The sequence below is a fragment of the Pelodiscus sinensis genome, chromosome 26 (assembly GCF_049634645.1).
Source record: "Pelodiscus sinensis isolate JC-2024 chromosome 26, ASM4963464v1, whole genome shotgun sequence".
Taxonomy (NCBI): domain Eukaryota; kingdom Metazoa; phylum Chordata; order Testudines; family Trionychidae; genus Pelodiscus; species Pelodiscus sinensis.
Genome location: NC_134736.1, coordinates 16,798,336 through 16,818,019, shown reverse-complemented (window position 1 = coordinate 16,818,019; position 19,684 = coordinate 16,798,336). Strand labels below are relative to the sequence as shown.

The 19,684-nt window shown below is 43.0% G+C and overlaps 2 long non-coding RNA genes across 2 annotated transcripts in view; one reads left to right on the top strand and one right to left on the bottom strand.

The window, feature by feature from the left end:
- Positions 1-19,684, bottom strand: part of LOC142820519 (uncharacterized) — a 124,243-nt gene that overhangs the window by 46,563 nt on the left and 57,996 nt on the right. The gene's annotated exons all lie outside the window — the stretch shown is intronic.
- Positions 2,007-4,178, top strand: LOC142820514 (uncharacterized). The gene is made up of 2 exons (XR_012897736.1): positions 2,007-2,104; positions 2,913-4,178. It is a non-coding gene; the product is annotated as an uncharacterized LOC142820514 (long non-coding RNA).

Sequence of the window (19,684 nt, the reverse complement as noted above, 5' to 3'; positions counted from 1 at the left end):
ACCCCAGTAGCCTGTCTGCCAACAGCAGCCAACACTAGGTACGCTGGAGGGGATGGACCGAAGACAATGACCAAGCCATTTGTCTCGTGCCATCCATATCCAGCCTTCCACAAACAGAGGCCAGGAACACCATTTCTACCTCCTGGTTAATACCACTCCATGGACCCAACCTCCATGAATTTATCTCACTTCTCTTTAAACTCTGTTATAGTTCTAGCCTTCACAGCCTCCTGCAACAAGGAGTTCCACAGGTTGATTATTTGCTTTGTGAAGAAGAACTTTCTGTTATTCGTTTGAAGCCTGCTACCCATTCATTTCATTTGGTGTCCTCTAGTCCTTCTATTATGGCAACTAATGAAGAACTTTTCTTTATGCACCCTCTCCACACCACTCATGCTTTTATAGACCTCTATCATATCCCCCCTCGGTCTTCTCTTTTCTAAGCTGAGAAGTTCCAGTCTCTTTAGCTTCTCTTTATATGGGACCTGTCCCAAACCCCTGATCATTTTAGTTGCCCTCTCCTCTCCCACCCTCCCTCTTCTCCTCTCCCACCTCCTTTTCCCAGTCTCCCCCAGTTTTGTTCAATAAAGAGAGTTTCTATTTTTGAACACACATGTCCTTTATTTTGTACATCAGGAAGGGGGGCTAGGGAGGGGTAAGTGGAAGGGGGTGAGGGAGGAATGGGGCACGAGCCCCCGATGGGGAGGACTGGGGTGGCTCTGCGGGCTCCTCGGGATGGAAGCTCTCCTACAGCCCCCTGATTGACACCCCCCTCCCAGATGGCAGCCTGCGGCAAGTGCAGCCGGGCTGATGGCCGAGTGCTGTGATGTGCCGAGTGTGGGCACTCAGGGCACTCCAAGCCAGGACTGCTTTGCAAGCGGAGAACCCCTGAGAATTGTCTGTCCAGGGTGGGGGTCGGGTCCCTTTAAGCACAGCCCTCGGCTAGCCTGAGACAGCAGCTCCACGCTCTAAGTCCTAATCTGATGCCCTGCCGGCACTGTTTCCGGCCATCCTTAACCTCGGTTCAGGGTCCACTCAATGTGGACATGCTAGTTCGAATTAGCAAAATGCTAATTCGAACTATTTTTTAGGTCTAGATGCGCTAATTCGAATTTGCTTAGTTTGAATTAAATAATTCGAATTAAGTTAGTTCAAATTAGTGCTGTAGTGTAGACATACCCACATATACACACCAACATGGTGCACTAAAAAACCCAGTCCATGTAAAGTTACTTGTAAATGGAAATAGAGAAATATGTATGGACCACTATTTTTTATTTGTACTTTATAACTTAAAGCCCAGAATAATGTTATGAACCATTACAATATGAATATAAAGTATCAGAGGGGTAGCCTGATTAGTCTGGATCTGCAAAAGCGACAAGGAGTCCTGTAGCACCTTACAGACTAACAGATGTATTGGAGCATAAGCTTTCGTGGGCAAAGACCCACTTCATCAGATGCATGTGTTTATATGAATATAAAGATACAATCACATTATTCTAAAGATGTCACAGTACATAAAAACATAAGAACGGCAGTACTGGGTCAGACCAAAGGTCCATCTAGCCCAGTAGCCTGTCTGCCGACAGTGGCCAGCACCAAATGTCCTGGAGGGGGTGGACCAAAGACAATGATCAAGTGATTTGTCTTCTGCCATCCATCTCCAGCCTCTGACAAACAGAGGCCAGGGACACTATTCCTACCCCCTGGCTAATAGCCTTTTATAGACCTAACCTCCATGAATTTATCTAGCTTCTCTTTAAACTCTGTTATGGTTCTAGTCTTCACAGCCTCCTCTGGCAAGTAGTTCCAAAGATTGACTATGCGCTGTGTGAAGAACTTTCTGTTATTAGTTTGAAGCCTGCTACCCATTCATTTCATTTGGTGTCCTCTAGTCGTTATATTATGGGAACTAATGAGTATCATCCACTTTCCTCCTTCATGCAAGTTAGTGGGGAATATTGGTGTCAGTGGAACTAATGTTCAGGGACTTGTGGGGAAGTAGTTCTATGTGACCACCCTGTGCCCTATAAGACCAGCCTGCTTAGCAGAAGGTTTACCAGAGCCTAGTCAGTAGAACACCTGAAGTGGCTTGGACCGGGTAAGACTAGCCTGTATTTCATTTCTGGTATACTAAAAATAGTCCTTGTGTAGGACTAAAAATGTGTGTAGCTGGAATAGAAGAGAATTATCAGTAAATGATTGTTTGGGAATATCTGAATAGCTTATGGTATTGTAACCATGTGTAACTGAGACAATACTGATCTCAGTGAGTCATCTCTCTCTTCTCTACTACAGGAGTAGTTTGGCATGATTGTGATTATGTGTTGATGCATTATCTACTGATTGAGCTATGGTCAATAAAGATGATTAGTCCACTAGTAGTTTGTGTGTAAATCATGGGTCATCTTAGTCTCATCCCATAATGAATGTCTCTGTTACTTCATTGAGCAGTGTTGTGCGCAAGATAAACCAACGGACTACCATGGGTTGGGTGGTCAGGGTAATTATGCCTTGACTATTGTGACAGACTGCTGGCTAAGCCAGAGCTCTGCCACTATATCTTGGCTGAAAAGGCTGATGGTAATCAGCTGAGCAAGCCCAGGCCTGAAGGGCTATTGGAAGTAGCTGTGAGCCTCGTTAGCCAGAGGGGCAGTGAAAGGAGCCAGGATGTGGCTGAGTGTACTCCCAGGCAGACGGAGAGGCTGGCTGAGTTTGCTGTAATCCTAAACTTTGTAAACAGGTTGTGGGAAACAGCCAATGAAAGGCTCCCAGAAGGAGTCTCTGGCTGACTTTTGTGGACCAGAAGGTGTCCCAGGGCAAGGGGCCTGTGGGAAGACTTTGCCACATTATCTGTAGTAATCAGGTAGCTTAGCTAGTCTGTATCTCACCTGAGCTTTCTCTTCCAGATCTCCCACTGGTTCCTCAGCCCAGCTTTTTGTGTCTTGAAGTAAGTTACTTACAACGCTTGGCCGGACGACTACTACTGCCTTGAAATATGGGAGGCAAACTGAGCAAGAAGGGGCTGAACATGGCCTATGAGAAACCAATAGCCCAGAAGGTTGAAGAACCTACACAGGCTGCTACAGTGAAGCCAGAAGAGAATGAGGGCACCAGCCCTGGTGTTGAGTCAACTGAGAGGAGGGACCAAGATTCCCATGTCTCTGCTGAGACAGACCAGGAAGGAGGTGGAGTCCCTGCAGTGCACCCAGAAGAGGCCTGCAAACCTGAATCCAGGCAGCTAGATGTGGTGCCTAATGAAGAGCAGCTGGTGGCTATTGCGAGTGAGGAAACCACCAAGTCTCCAGAGGCAGACTCTGCCCAGCTTCTGGAAGTCTCAGCACCTGAAGGTGTTGAGAGCAGAGAAGAAGGGGATGCTGAATAGATTGCCAGCAATTCCATCCAGCTTCCATTTCGAGACCAACTTTAGTGAAGAGATGCCTTCTGCAGAGTGACCCTGTCAGCAACCTCTGAGACTGTAGCTGTGGCAGAACATTTCAATCCTTCCAGTAATTTGCTCTGCTCCTTAGTGCCACAATGAAGTGAAAAGAATGAGTAATGCCATTTAGCCTCCTCTTTGGGTGGTTCCACCAGCACTATTGAACTGTATCCCCCAACTCTTGGCCAAATTTCTGCACTCGAGAGGGGAATGGGGAATAAAGGGGGGGGGGGGGCTGTGTCTTTGAAAATGTGTCCTACCAATTATATGAAGTCCTAACATTATGGCTAAGCTGTCTGAAAACAGCTGTTGTAACTGCACTTTCCAGTTAGTAGTCATCCTTATCTCTTTAATGCAGGCTCTGTTTGACTTATTGTGATATTTTATATGTATCTATATATTCAATAGGCAAGTTGCTTTAAGGCTACGCTTGTTTCCCCTATATTCCTTTCACTGTTAGTTGACAGGAGGTATGTGTCCTGCATGCAGAAAAGATGTTGTGAAGTGATGCATAGCTTAATCAGTGTCTGTTAACTACAATTCCAGCTTGGTTTTTGAAGCATCAGCTGACACTTTTCCAACAGAATAACATGTAATAAATGAAAACGTAACTTTATACAGTATCTCCAAGGTATAGTAATTGGGACACTGGAGGATTGTGAAAGGTTATATAGTAGCCTGGTACAATGACTGATGTATTCCAATATTGGCTAATAAACTTCCTTTTATAACTGCACTATCCTGGTGTCTCTCATCTATGGCATGTCTCCTATCTACGCTAACTAAACAAGCTTTGGTATGAACTGCCAATTACACAACTAGGATGTTAGCATTTTTTTTGTGGGAATAAGTATGGAGTAATATAACAAACACCCAGCTGACACAGTTGCTTAAATACCAGTTCTCCAAAGCATTTAAGGACCTAGTGTGTCTCTCTCTCAGCATGTATCATATATGCCTATCTTTGCCCCAGGATTTGGAAGATAACTGCCAACTTGAATTGGATACAGATTTCAATAGGCCCTCAGAGCTAACAGCCTGAATTCTGGTGATTCTTACCTTTTTAAGCTTTCTGAGCATACTTTGGTCATGCAACTAATCTCTGTAATAATGAGGGTTCTCACTAGGGTTGCAGGGGCCACCACAGAGAATATTACTCTATACTCTATGGCTACGTCTAGACTGGCATGATTTTCCACAAATGCTTTTAACTGAAAAGTTTTCCATTAAAAGCATTTACGGAAAAGAGCATCTACACTGGCATGGATGCTTTTCTGCAATCTAGATGCGTTTTTGCGCAAAAAAGCCCCGATCGCCATTTTTGCTATTGGGGCTCTTCTGCGCAAAACAAATCTGAGCTGTCTACACTGACCCTCTTGCGCAAAAGGGCTTTTGACTGAACGGGAGCAGCATAGTATTTCTGATTTCTTACATGAGATCGTCAGTGTTCTTGCAGAAATTCAAGCGGCCAGTGTGGACAGCTGGCAAGCTTTTCTGCAAAAGCAGCTGTTTTGGGGGAAAAACTTGCCAGTCTAGACACAGTCATTGTATCTATCAACTTTCATTTATTAAACAGCTCACTATGCTGTCAAAGGCCATACAGCTCTGCTTGAGCAACTGCGTCCTCATGGCTCGATTTAAAAACAGTGGAAGTTTCCCTGGACTATCCACTCCAGTTCATCTGAAGATGTGGGTTTTGCCTAGGAAAGCTCATGATACTATTTGTTAGTTTCCAGGGTGCCACAGGACTACTCCTTGCTTTTAAAGTTACAGATGAGCACAGCTACTCCTGAGAAGTCTGAAAATATGTAGGCAACCCATCTTCAGGAAGCCTGCTACTACATGTAGCCATTACAGCTACAGCTGCCATCTCTAAGCTTTGTTCCCGGTTGTGGTTATAGTACTCCTAGCTCATCTGTTGCCATGTCAGATCCTCTAGGTATGAGGTACGTGTGTGTGTGGGGGGGGGGGTTCTCATTGCCAGCTGGTATCTGGGCTGTTCCCTGACTTGTCAGTAATTACACAGATAAACAAGACATCAATAGTGTTCCCTAAGGCTGCCGTGCGCCCCCCCCCCCCCCCCCACACACACACACACACACTTTGGTCTCGATCAGGGTTACATCTTTTGCATAGGATTAGTTGGGTTGTGCCCCCAAAAGCTCATGATACCTTCTACATGTATTAAATCATCTTGCTAGTCTGAAGTGCTACATAGTCCTGTTTTTTGTTTCTGCTACACCAGACTAACATGGCTACATTTCTATCGCTATTCTACACGTTTTGTTAGTCTTTAAGGTGCTGTAAGACTGCTTGTTTTAGTCTGTAACTGGGGGGGAAAAAAACAAACTGCGAGCCTATGCAAAAGCGATGTCTCAGGAGGTTATCTTTGTGTGTGTAGAATGGCAACAATGGTCTAGTCACACTTACCAATCTGCAAGTCTAACTTATTTCAATAGCTTCAGAGGGGTAGTCAAGTTAACGTTTCCTCCCTGGGTTACGGGGGAGCAGGTCACACTCACAGGTGTGCCTGGGAACCTGATGTTCCAAACTCCAAGGCAGAGTCCCAGGTGGCTAAGTCTCTCTTCTCCATCAACATGGAGATAGACATCTCCCACACGAGTCCTTCCTTCCTGTTTTTCCCAAGGACTCATGGGAATTGTAGTCTGGATTGCAGCACACAGGGTCTTTCCAGGAAAACAAACCGAGGCCCCTTTAGTAAGAAGACTACATTAGTCTAACTGGAGGGGAAAATTTTTTTAACAAATAGTATTACAGTGCCTTACCATTGACACGTTTTGTTAGAATGTATCATGAGCTTCTGTGGGCACAACCCACATTGAAATAAGTGGGCTATGCCTAAGATTGTCACTTTAAGGTCAAGTTTCCTCATTGACTAACCCAATGTGATTCTGCCATTGTTTTTTTTTTTTCCTTTTAAAACTGAAAACTAGAACAATTTTTTTAAAAGACTGATGAACTTGCAACTTTAAAGTTGATGGACAGTGGCTTGTTAACTTGAAACTTCTGGCCCAAACATGTCACAGTGGGTTAGTATCTTCATCAGTCTAATCTAATCAGAATTCTAAGATCCTAATACCCACCATTTTGAGTACGCCTTCCCAGAGTATATTTCCCAAGATCATTTTTCAGGTTTACTGATCATCTCGCTCAAAAATAGCTGTATAAAAATCAGCTTATTTTGGTCAAAGGAGAAGCATGACATTTGGATATTTTGTTCTCAGTCTCAACTGTTAAATGCCAGCTCTATTTATGACATAACTGTCAGCTGTTTACACTGCTTAAATGAACTGAACTGCAGCAGTAAGAACATAAGCACATTTGCAGAAGAGTAACCCAAGAAACCTACCTACATGCAATGATTTTGTGTTTAGTGTGGGTTAATAGCCTTAGCAGGAGGTGATTTTGGCGATCTGACCAGAATCTGTACAGGTATTATATTGCAGGTTTACCTACTATACACATGAGAGTTTGTCTGTACATCTGTGTTTGTTCAAGAACTCCTAAATGGTAAGAGCTGGGATCACCAAATTTGGTACACAGCTTCCTCATCTCATAACTTAAAGCAAGATAAGAGCTTTAGGGTTCAGAAAAGGGCAACTAAAATGATCAGGGGTTTGGAACGGGTCACATATGAGGAGAGGCTAAAGAGACTGGGACTTTTCAGTTTAGAAAAGAGGAAACTGAGGGGGGATATGATAGAGGTCTATAAAATCATGAGTGGTGTGGAGAGGGCTGATAAAGAAAAGTTATTTATTAGTTCCCATAATAGAAGAACTAGAGGACACCAAATGAAATTAATGGGTAGCAGGTTTAAAACTAATAAAAGAAAGTTCTTCTTCACACAGCGTGTAGTCAACCTGTGGAACTCCTTGCCAGAGGAGGCTGTGAAGGCTAGGACTATAATAGAGTTTAAAGAGAAGCTGGATACATTCATGGAGGTTAGGTCCATAAAAGGCTATTAGCCAGGGGATAAAATGGTGTCCTTGGCCTCTGTTTGTCAGAGGCTGGAGAGGGATGGCAGGAGACAAATCGCTTGATCATTGTCTTCGGTCCACCCTCTCTGGGGCACCTGGTGCTGGCCACTGTCGGTAGACAGGATACTGGGCTAGAAGGACCTTTGGTCTGACCCAGTACGGCCGTTCTTATGTTCTTATGTTGGTTATGCCAGGACAATGGGAGGTGCCTGGAATGGTTTCTCAGAAAGCCATACAGAAATGAAACAGAATCACCAGGCAGCTGAAAGGAGCTGGCTGAAGGCATGTCCTCCCCAGTCCGGGAGCATTCCACCCTCTGGGCATCCTTTAGGGAGGCTAGGAAGGACGAAGATCCTTCACCCCATTTGTACTTTGCTGACTGTTCCCCTTTGTCAGGGAGCAAATGGAAAGAGCACAGTTTGCTCCATTTCTTGCTCTCGTTGTGGAGCAGAGGGGCCATATGAACCTGGACCTCTCCCAGCTGAGGGACATGCACCCCTCCCCCAGTTGTGCACACTGGAGCTGCACTTCTCACCTGGCCCCAAGCTGCTGTGGTGAGAGGGGCGGGAGTAACCCTCTTTCTCTAGGGCAGACTGAATACTGAACCCCACATCCCCAGCAATAGTTCAAATGAAGCAGGGACATTTTCATTTTATTAAAAAACAAACAAACATTAATTGAGTTAAGGACCCGAGCAGCACCAGGTAAATCTTCTAGTTTTCAATAAATCAAGGAATATGTTCGACCAGAACACATGACGAGCATATACCATATATTCTATACTGCCTATCAGGATGGCTGTGTCTACACTGCACCCCTTTTCCGGAAAAGGGATGCAGATGAGACAAGTCGGAATTGCAAATGAAGCGGGGGATTTAAATATCCCCCACTTCATTTGTATAAACATGGCTGCCGCTTTTTTCCAGCTCGGGGCTTTGCCAGAAAAAAGCGTCAGTCTAGACGGGGATCTTTCGGAAAATAAAGCCTTTTCCAAAAGGTCCCTTATTCCTCTTAAAATCAGGATATTTAAATCCCCCGCTTCATTTGCAATTCTGACTTGTCTCATCTGCATCCCTTTTCTGGAAAAGAGGTGCAGTGTAGACACAGCCGATATGTCTAAGTTTTGAAACCATTGACTTTGTTGCCTGGGATCAGCTGATTCTATAGGATGTGGCTCTGGTGACATCAAGAGGCTCCAGAATCAGTACAGATAATAACCTGAGCATGGCCGCCTTCTTCTTAAACAGAAAAAGGTGGGGAGATACATGGAAGGCAAGCACTGGGCTAATGTGAGCATGAGGTCTAACACAAAATGGATGGGTACAGTTGCAAGATCCTAAACCTGATTTCAAATGGTAGCCTTCGGGGTCCTTTTACCTTTTTTTCTGTTCATGATTTTGCATATTCCCATGTTTTTAATTTCCACCTTTGTGATTATTACCTAGCTTATCTCTCTTAAGTGTCCACTCACTCTTATGCAGCTGTTTCCGAGGCTTCTCACAGATGTCCTGTCACCACAAAGCTTAAGAATGTATCTATAGTACTTTCCTCCTGCTCACTTTCTTCTTTCTGTCTTGCCTGTCATCCAGGGTGAAGAAATACTGTAGTGCTGAGTATAAAATAAATTCCTTGGGTGTCATTAGAGACACAAGGGGGGTGAGGTAATATTTTATTGGGCCATCTTATGCCAGAGTGAGAGAGAAACTTTTTGAGCTAAGCAGCATTCTTCTTCAGTTCGTGCCCCTTATTCTCTAATAGCCTAGAACAAGCACAGATTCAACAACACTACACATGCCAGTGGATACTACTGACAGCTACGCTAGTCCTGCAGGCTTGTAGTCTCAGTGACATTGAAAATTTTAAAAAAATCTATTAGTGTCTAGTAGGGCCCCACTGAAAATTAGAAAGCACTGTAGAACCAAAAAAAGAAACAGCTTCTGCCCCAAATGATTTAAAATCTGAATGAAATGGCAAATGCAGGAAAGGGACAGGCTATAGAAGCAGGGAGCTGGTGGCAAATATGTTCATTCCCCTCTTTTTAATACTTTCTGCGAGGTTAGGTTAGCTAAGTGGAAATGACAGGAGTGCTGTAAACAGCCACTTAGCACAAGCAAGATAATATTCAGTGTGAAAAATTTCAGGGGGGTTTGATGACATTGTCAGTGTGCATTGGATCAGTCTGTAAGTGGCACCTCCCTGCAGTTCTTTCTCCCCCAGTCCACCACATTGCTAGGGAGAGGGGGATATCAGTTGGCTCCCAGTGACACTGATAGGGGTCTCCCCCTTGGACAATTCTGAGTCCAGCAGTGCTGTGGGGAATCGTGGTGACTGATTCTTTCCTTCTAGTACATTCTGTTATGCTACCATCTACACTATGAACAATCCCCACTTTTGTTATCTCCTCTTTACCTAAAAAGAAATAGTATCCAGAGACACCATACTCAAGGACCTTTTCCTGATTAGCCCATATCACATGGTGAGCATTTCTCTCTCCAAGAATCACCGAAAGCACACAATAGCAGGCAAGCCCCATAGTTCGATTGTATTGTACTAATTAATATTTATAGCTAATAAAACTAGTTTCACTGATATAGGTGCTATTTTACAGTCAGCAGGGTTAACACTTCAGCAATGGATTCAAAGACCACTTTTAACTTCATACAACTGAAAAGGTCTTTCTAGAAGGATGGAATAACCTCATCATGTCTAAAGTTGGAACTGGAGACCTCAACCAAAGGCTTGGAGAATGGACACCCTCAAGACTGGTGACAGTGCTGGATTTATGCACAAGCTAAGTAAACTACATCTTAGGGCCTCAGATTATGAGTGGCTTCTAAATACAAAAAAAATACTAGTGTTTAGTTACATCCTCACCTGTGTATCAATATATATGCAAACATAAAAAAATTATTATTTTTATTTTCATTGCCCTTTCTGTTAGAATAACACACTTTTTACTTTTTGGTAATGCTATGGCGCCTCTTAAACTTGACAGGGTTTAGGGCCTCAGCGTGTCTTAATTTAGCTCTGGATGACCTGATGACTGGGAGACCCAGCATGGATGGCACAGCTGGTTCTGGCCAGAGAGAGGACCCTGTGACCTGACCAGAGGGTTCCAGCTAGGGAGGAACAAAGGAGGGATGAAAGAAAGGGCAGAGAAAAGTCCAGGAGATCCTGCTTATCTGGACAGAAGACAAAGGACAGGGGAGAGCTCCTGGAGAAAGAGATATGAGGTTTGGCTGGAAAGATGGGGCTTCAGGACTGGGAAGAGGGAGCAAGCAGAGCCCACCGGGATGCAGAGAAGAGTCAGATGTGCCATGCTGAGGGAGAGCAGGCCTACAGGCCCCAGGAGTTCCTATGCTGTGTTCAGATGTTCAACAAACTCTCCCGTTTTATGCTGGCTGAGAGTCACTCCAGTCTAGAGAACAGGAATGGAGGCCTTGGGCGTCTAGAGCGAGTAGACTCTCCGAGGGGCCCACAGCAAGGGAGAGGTGTGCTGGAGGTTCAGAGATGTGCAGTCCCAGGAGGTGAAGGGGGTTACCCCCAGAGACTGTACAGGCCAAGTATGAGCACAACTGTGAATCCGTGACAAAGAGGGAGATACCCATGACTTCACTCCTCCGGCTGCAGTAACAGTATCTTGGAGAGGGAAGTAAGTCAGATTTACTGGTGGGTTTATGCTTGTTTCTCTCTTGATGTAGTGATACATGGTGCTTTTCTTCAAAAGCCCGATATGTGCCTGTGAGTGTTCCCTGGTGTTCAGGGTAGATGTTTATAATAAGGGGAAGGACTCAGAATCCTGTGATCAAGGAAACTTCCTTAGCTTCCTGACTCAACAACACACTTTCATTTGTCTGCACTACAGAGGCAACTTATGGAAGACCCAATTAGATTCCATCCTCTTGCCTGACAACAAAAACTGTCAAACTCGGGCTGCAGAATGTCCACTACCAAGTGTTCTGTAAGAGACAAATCTTCGCTTGGTTTCAGGTGTTCTGGCTGACTTTATAGTGCTGCCAGTAACCATCAGCTTTATGAGTCATAAATCTAGCAAACTCCCACTGAGTGTGAGGGAGCATAAATAAGGAGCTTCATGATAATCTGAGTTTCTTTTTCTTACTATATCAGTATCTTAAAAGATTTACCCGATGGAATCTGTGGGTATTGTGCTCTGAATGAACTCTGTGCAAGTACTAGTTAAGTGACTTGCCTAGAAATAAATTCCATATTATATTGACTAATTCAGTAGCAGAGGGGCAAGAGTACGACTGAGCATCAACACTTAAAACTGATCTACATGGGCAAATATCTAATGTCCCCTTCCCCATGTGTTGCTCAAGTGACAAAGTTGCGTGGGTGATAACGTTTTTCTTACTTCCATACCCCATATTCCTGGCTGTTGGGATATTAATTAACTATATACCAGAAGCTTGGTTCTTCTCCTGACAAATCTCCCCCACCCCATTCCTTACCTCAACAAAGACCCTCCTCTTGCGAGGCATTGACTGCTGAACCACAAAGCAATGCAAATGGCTCTTCTTGGCTACTTTCCAGTAGAGTGCTAGCTATACTATGCTACAGAGCTCCAAACATGGGCAACAAACACAGCAAGAAGGAGGAGTTCACTGAAATGAATGGACTTACCATGGCCACTATGAATAGACTATCTGAGAATCTGGCTTTTAATCATACGATGGTCAAACATTGTATCAGACTTGGTATGGGAACAGGGGAATTGAGTGGAATGTAGATAGAATGGACATTATGGAAACTTGTTTGTCTGTTTTGTTTGTTTGTTTTTAAGCTGGTGAAATCTGCAAGCTTCTTTGTATATGAAGTACTGTAACTGCACTAGCAAATAATTCCTTGTGCAACTGTCTTATTATTTACCCCCTGCTGTTTTGTTGACACCAAAAACCATATTTGTATATGTAGAACTCTGTAGATGGCAACATGAATTTTAACATCTGTAACTGTCAGATTCTATCATCATTGCAATACAATAGTGTCTGTGGATATTATTTGTAATGTTAGATTTTGTTTATTTAGCCAGCTTTGTAACTATATTCCTATCTGGGAGTTACGTAACTGATAACCTGACCATGGGTCCAACAAGTAATCAACCTCCCTACAAGTGCTTTGCTATATCTGGCATCATAATACACTACACAGCAGAGAAGCTAAAACTTTTAGGAGCACCTACATCATTCAGGAACTGAAATCCCACTGGAAATGCTTGTACTGATGGGCCAGTGAAACTTGAAAAGTAAATGTGTGAATTTTGCAGTGTGAAACTTAAATTCCCTCCCCTGCTTTTTTCTTCTAGCCAAAATACCTACCTCGTTTTAACAGCCAAATTCACATAACAAATACATAGAATGTAGGAACTTTTGGATTGTTTTTACCATAAAAATCAGATTAATCTGTTTTGTAAAAATAATGGTCGAAAACAAAACCACTCTCTGTTTGGGAAATCTCTTACTTTCAAACAGGGATCACTTTCCTTCCTTCTGATAGAGTTGGTCAGCCCCTGCTAGGCCTTTTGTTCTGATCACCACTTCCATTCCTTACCACATTTGCCAGATTCAAACTCTTTGAAGATTGTGTAAAAGTGAAATGCCCAATTTCATTTATTCCACTGGTTTAGCAAGTCTCCTATATAAGGAAGTGAGAGGTCTTTCTCTTTCAGTTCACTTGAAATCCACTGATAATAAAAGCATTATAGAAGAAAATTGCAGACAATACAAGCAGCTGCCATCTTGGCTCCTTCTAGGGATTTAACCAGAAACCTCCTGAACTAGAAGTATGAATCTCTACAGCTGGAACTAAAAGGTTAGGCTCCTTAGCTTTGTCCCAAAACAAATTTGTATCCTCTATGGATCATCTACAGAACTGAAGCCCACAACAGTTCAGACAAACTCCCCAGTACAGCTGCTCTTTTGACCAACACTACCAACTGAATCAGAGTTCTTTAGAACTAGACACATTAATTACTAAAGCTCAAGCTAAACACCCAAACTCTATGTCAGAGCTGTCACAGACACACATCCTCTGTGAGTCACATCCAAGAGAGGGAGACGTGAGATACACACTGACCAGAAAATAATACATGCACCTATTTTATTGTGCACCAATCAGTCTGCACATTAATGTATTTCTAGGCTGCTAAACAACTGCAATTCTCATTGATTTCACTGGGAGTTTTAGGAGCTCATTGCAATCGTAAATCAGGTCAAATATTTCCATGAACACATATAATACCATTCAGTATAGCATGCTGAAAAGTCAAAAAGCAAGCCAGTCAAAAATACAACAAAGGGCATCAGAATCTATATATGTGTGGCCTATCCATTTTTAAATGTTTATGATTAATTATTAATTATTATTTCAAAGAAAAAGACAATAAGAACAAGCAAAAGAAGTTTGAAGACAGCATATAAATGATATAAAAACAAAAGGAAAAACTATGTAGCAATTTAAAGATTAACAAGATGGTTTAATAGGTGATGAGCTTTCGTGGGCCAGACCCACTTCATATTCTGGAAGAGAATTGGCATGACCATATATATCAAAGGAATACAATGAAAAAAGTGAACACATTATTAAACTGACAAATCAGATTTAGTACAGAAGGTGGGGTGAGGGAGAGGGAGAGAAGGAATAGCTATTTATGAGTCAATGAATGGCTAATCAGGGGTGATAAGTGGGGAAGCTATCTTTGTAATGGTTAAGGTAATTAGCATCTTTGTTAAATTTAAGCATGAAAGAAAGTTCTGAAGTTTCCCTCTAATCTGGTGTTAAAGTCTCTTTGAAGTGATATGCATGTAGTAAGGCCATTAAAATTATGTCCAGGTAGGTTGAAATGAAAAACAACGGGTTTTTCCTTGTAAAGATGTCTGATGTCTGATTTGTGGGCATTAATCCTTTGGTATATATGGTCATGCCAATTCTCTTCCAGAATATGATCTGAGGAAGTGGGTCTAGCCCACGAAAGTTCATCACCTATTAAACCATCTTGTTAGTCTTTAAAGTGCTACATAGTTTTTCCTTTTGTTTTTGCAAGATCAGACTATCATGGCTACCTCTCTATTACTATAAATGATATAGTCATACAAGTTTTTAAAAGTAAGTGTAACAGACATTCCCATCCTTTAAATGATATAACAGTGAACAATAGATAAATGGAACAGTGATTTGGTGGAACTAAAGTTTGGGGAATTTTGGGGAAGTATTTCTGTGTGACCACCTACCTATATATAAGGTTAGCTTGTGTGTGATGAGAGTAATTCAGGAGGACCTGGAGAAAGTTGGTGGCTTTTAGAGAAGTATGTTTTTTCTTTTCTACTTATACATTTGAAATTATTCTTGGCTGTTTATTTTGTGATATCTGCACTATGATAGTATGTATGTATACACAATGGGAGTGGGTATGGTGGTGTTTTGTTTTAGTAATTACATATGGGTGTGAAATATAAAGATTAAAAACAAAAAAAATTTTCCCTGAAACTTCTTGTTGACTAAAAGGAGAAGACTTTCACTACTTTGTGAAATACAACTTAAATATAAACTCTGGATTATCTTGTCTCTCTCAGAACTCATGGCAAGTAGGTAATATAAGGGGAATAATACATATAATGACAGTACCCTTTTACTATAATTCACAACTGGTTGTGAGTCTTTGACTAACTTAGTAAAGGAATATTTGCTTTACTGATATAAACCACTATTTGTTTTTGATGCCATGGGCCCAAATTCACTATATAAGAAAACCTTAAGTTCTTGCCATCTGTATGCACAATAAAATGCAGTCCTTGACTTAGAGCTATTTCCCCTTCTGGGAAGGGGAAACTACTAAGCCATGGTTCAACCGTTGATGATAAAGGGGGAGGGGAAAGAGTGAGGGATTTCAGATTTGATGAAGTGGTTGTAGGTAAGAGGACAAACAAGCAGCTGAACTAGCCAGAATTAGTGACTGCTGTAGGTCAGGATCAGTGAGGGTCTGTTGGCATTTGGACAACATTACAAACTGTAAAGATAACTACCTAAGTGGTTAAAAGCATGGCTACTCATGTTGATCCTTCTATCTTGCAGCTGAGATGCTTTGTGGTGGACTCTAGAATATTCCTGAGACAGAAGCCCAGTAGCCATCTCTATACTGCTGTAAAGAGGTGAAGACTTCTTGCTGCCCCTTCCTTCAGAGTTTTATTGTTGGTAGTGCTGCTCCACTGCACCAACCATGGGAGGCAAACTCAGCAAGAAGGGGATCAAGGCAACTGAAGATCATAAGGGTGAAGGAGAAGTTGCAGAAGTCCCACCAAAAGATACCAGCAAGGCCCAGCCTGTAGCTGGGTCTACCAACCTGCAGAGTGGCAAAGATTCCCAGAAGGAAGACCAGGAAAGTAGGGGAGACTCTACAGAGAACAAGCAATTGGAGGCAAGTGTAGGTGCCAAGGCAGAGGTACAGCAGTACACTGAAGAGGGACTGGTTTCTGCTGCTTGCAGCAAGGCTAATCTACTCCATTCTCAGGAAGTCCCTCCCCCTACAGGGGAGGAGAACAGAGATCAAGGCAGTACTGAAGAGACCTCTTCTGAAGCTCAAGGAATGAGGCGTGCCGATTCGCCAGCCTCAGACAGGAGCTGTTAGAAATACCAGCTTTTTTTCTTCAGCATAGACCCTGTAACCTGATGATATGACTTCATTCTTGGGGACTACAGTCCAGCAGAACTCAATCCACTTGTGTGACTGATTGTAGCAGAGCAAAATGCAGTGTTGGAGCACCAATGCTTACAACAACCTGTCTGAGCTGTAGCTTGTGCTCTCATCTCTGACCTCAAGCCACGTTTTCCTAAGGAGGATGTCCTGTGCAGTGGCAAAAGAAGCCTGGGTTAACTCCTGGAGCACAATGCATTCTGTTAATGACCCAAACAAAGACCCAGCTTCAACTACAGCTTTCCTGGCTCAGACTGTAATTCTGTTGTGATGGGGGATTGTAATGATGCACTCGAATCTACCTCTTCAGAGGATCCCATCAATCTAACAGTGGTCTGGGGTCTGTAGCATTGCATTAAGTAAAGCAGTGACTGAATCCAGGAGGTTATGATAGCAAGCCTCTGTTAAACTGACAATCTTCCTCTTGTAAACCAAATCACTCACTTCCTTGTGGTGGTTCCATGAGTTGTCCTGTAGCTGTGGTTGACAATCTACTCTCATGAAGAGACCTGTTAACAGAATGACAAGTTGGGCTCTGATTTTTTTTTCCCTGCAGATTAAAGTGTTAATCAGCATAATGCATGATTTTTTTCCTCCTGTATGTGTGGCATAATTGGGCATGGAATCTTGTACTACGACTTGATCTCACAAGAGAACCTGTCTTGCTGTAACTTCCAATAAATACTATTTTATGATTGCTGCAATCTATAATGTTTCTGCCTTTGTCAAACTTCATAACCTTGTGTGGTCCATAGACAGTAAGGGGGAACATGAGTTACAGTACTTGAGCAGCCAAAGGGATGACTACTTCATCATACCACTTAGGCACCAGCCCTCCAATGCTGCCTAGCCTTGTAGGTACTTAAGTTTTCACTGGTCCACATTTACAAAGACCCAAGTTCTGATGCCAGCCCAAATCTAACAAGCGGCTAGGACCATACTGCAAGCCAAAGCCCTGGTGGCCTCAGAGTAAAATTCTTAAACTAGATGCCTGCCTTGCCATAATTGCTCAATCCTGTAGTGCAAGTACCCTGATGGCATTCCTCATGAAACTCAGGAAGCAAGTGGTGTCTGTACCAGAATATCCCAGTGGCTAGGACAGTCTCCTGGGATGTAGGAGATCCATTTTGAATTTCTGATCTCCTGACTTGGAGTGGAGTGGCAGCTCCTTCTGTCTCTAGCAATGATTAAGTATAATAGCTCCAAGAGACTACGAGAACCACTGCAGAATACTTGGTAACCTTGTGTTTCAGGCACTCCCTGCAGAACGGACAGCTAGGCTCCAGTCCGGCTTCCCTATCAAGCACAGTGGGAATTCAAAGTTTGGTGCCCCACATCTTGAGTGACCTGGCTGCAGGTCAGGGTTCCCTTTCCTTCAGGCAAAAAGGCTGCCCTATCTTACATGCTTCCTCCCATGAAAGAGCTGTGAGAGCAGAGAGGGGCCTCTCTGGCACCTAGGCGCTGAACATCCATAGGATGGGTTTAGAGGAAGCCTCAGGGCCCTGACTCCTAGCTGGCTTGTTTGTTTCCCTGCGGCTGAGAGCTCAAATGGCACTGAATTCCCCCCAGCAATAGGGTGCCTAGGGTTTAGATTCTTGGGTGTTGCAGAGTCTATGTGAATTTGGCCCTAAGTGACTTAAGAGCACAAATCCAATGAGTCAAACAGGCCAAGCATTCTACTCTTGATGAGTTTGGCTTTGGGACATTCAATGTTGAGAATTCTGTGTCGCCCTAGAATGTTGCACTATGTTTCACAGAAGTAGGAGGGATTCTTGTTAATATTCATCTATGCATGAGCTGGTTTAACTTGATGGCAGGAAAGAGTTTGATTGACATGAGCTGAACTGGCTCTACTCTGGCATACGGCTGCATTATGCTCCCTGCTTCACCTGAATGGGCAGGCTTTTTCAGTGTGGTACTCAAAAGGAAGGGAACCTACCTTTTCAAATGAGCTCTTTCCATTTCCAACTGATCATTACAGCTTGAAATTTTTTAGCAAAAAAAAAAAAAAGAATGTGGCCTGCTCTGTCATTTTTTCATTCTGCACCATACATCAAACCTTGACTTGTGCTCTTCTTCTCTCTTCTCTCCCCGCCCCCTCCAAAAAAATCTCTGCTTGTGAGCTACTGCTAACAAAACCAGCCGTAATAGAGCAAACCTAAGTACTGCTCGGTATACAATTTAAATTTGTTCATGCCAAAAACAAAGAAACCTCTAAGACATTCGGAAAGGATGAGATCTCAGGAGCCATTGAATCCAACCACCTGCCCAAAACAGGACCAATCCCAACTAAATCATCCCAGCCAGGGCTCAACATCCAAACTGAGCACAGGAGTCTTTATTCAGCCTCCTAATGCTGATCTCTGAATTACCCATTTTTCAGTACTAGATCTCGATATTCTTTACAAAGGAAGTCCGTGTCTATATACCCATTTTACAGAGGCGGGAACTTGGACATAAAACAGTGAAGTGACTTGCCTATTTTCACCCAGCAGGTGGTTGGCAGAATGAGGACAAGAAACTAGGTCTCCTGATTCCTAGTCTAGTGCTGTATTCCCTAGGCCACATTGCTGGAGCATTTGATAGTGACCTTTACTTTATGGGGCTCATTGACCTCACAGAGACTACGTCTAGACTGCAAGTCTCTTTCAAAAGAGGCTTTTTCAAAAGATACTTTCGAAAAAGAGCATCTAGACTGCAACCTCTTCTTTCAAAAAACCGAGCCGCTTTTTCAAAAGAGCACCCAGGCCGTCTGGATGCTCTCTTTCGAAAAAGCCCTGTGTGCATTCAAGAATGCCTTTTTTCGAAAGAGCATTTTCGAAAAAAGGTGTTCTTCCTCGTGAAATGAGTACCACCATCAAAAGAAAAGCTGTGTGTTTTCTATTATCGAAAGAACGCGGCTGTAGTCTAGACGCAAGTGAAGTTTTTTCGAAAAAACCCTGCAGTCTAGACGCAGCCAAAGAGACTGGCCCAAATCACGTAATTTGTTATGCTTGTACCTAGTGCCAAAACACTTCAAACTAGGCTAAAGCCACATCTATACATACCGCATCAGAGATCGATCTTCTGGCGTTCAATTTAGTGGGTGTAATAAAGACTTGCTAAATCAAATGCTGTCAGTGCTTCCATAGACCTCTCACTGGGGAGATGGCACCAACCTTGGCTTAAGGCATGTCAGCTCCAGCTATGTTATTTACATAGTTGTAGTTGCAAATCTTAAATTGATTTTCTGGGTCTAGTATAAACCTGTCCTAATGGTTCCATTGTGGGTAGTGGTGGGGTTAACACCGCTTTCCCAAATTAAGAACTCTCTCAATGATTACGGTTTACCTGACTGCAGTGGGATGCCTTTTAAGATACTCTTCTATTTACATTTGTCCTGTACCCATTCCCTGTTAAATGACCCTGTTTCTGTCCTTATAAAAGATGCACAATGTGCATCTAATTTAATTCATTGCTCAGTTTGCTCCTAGTTTAATGCTTTTCTCCGAATGTATCTGTTTGTCTCTGGTGCAGTTATACTCACTTTCGTTA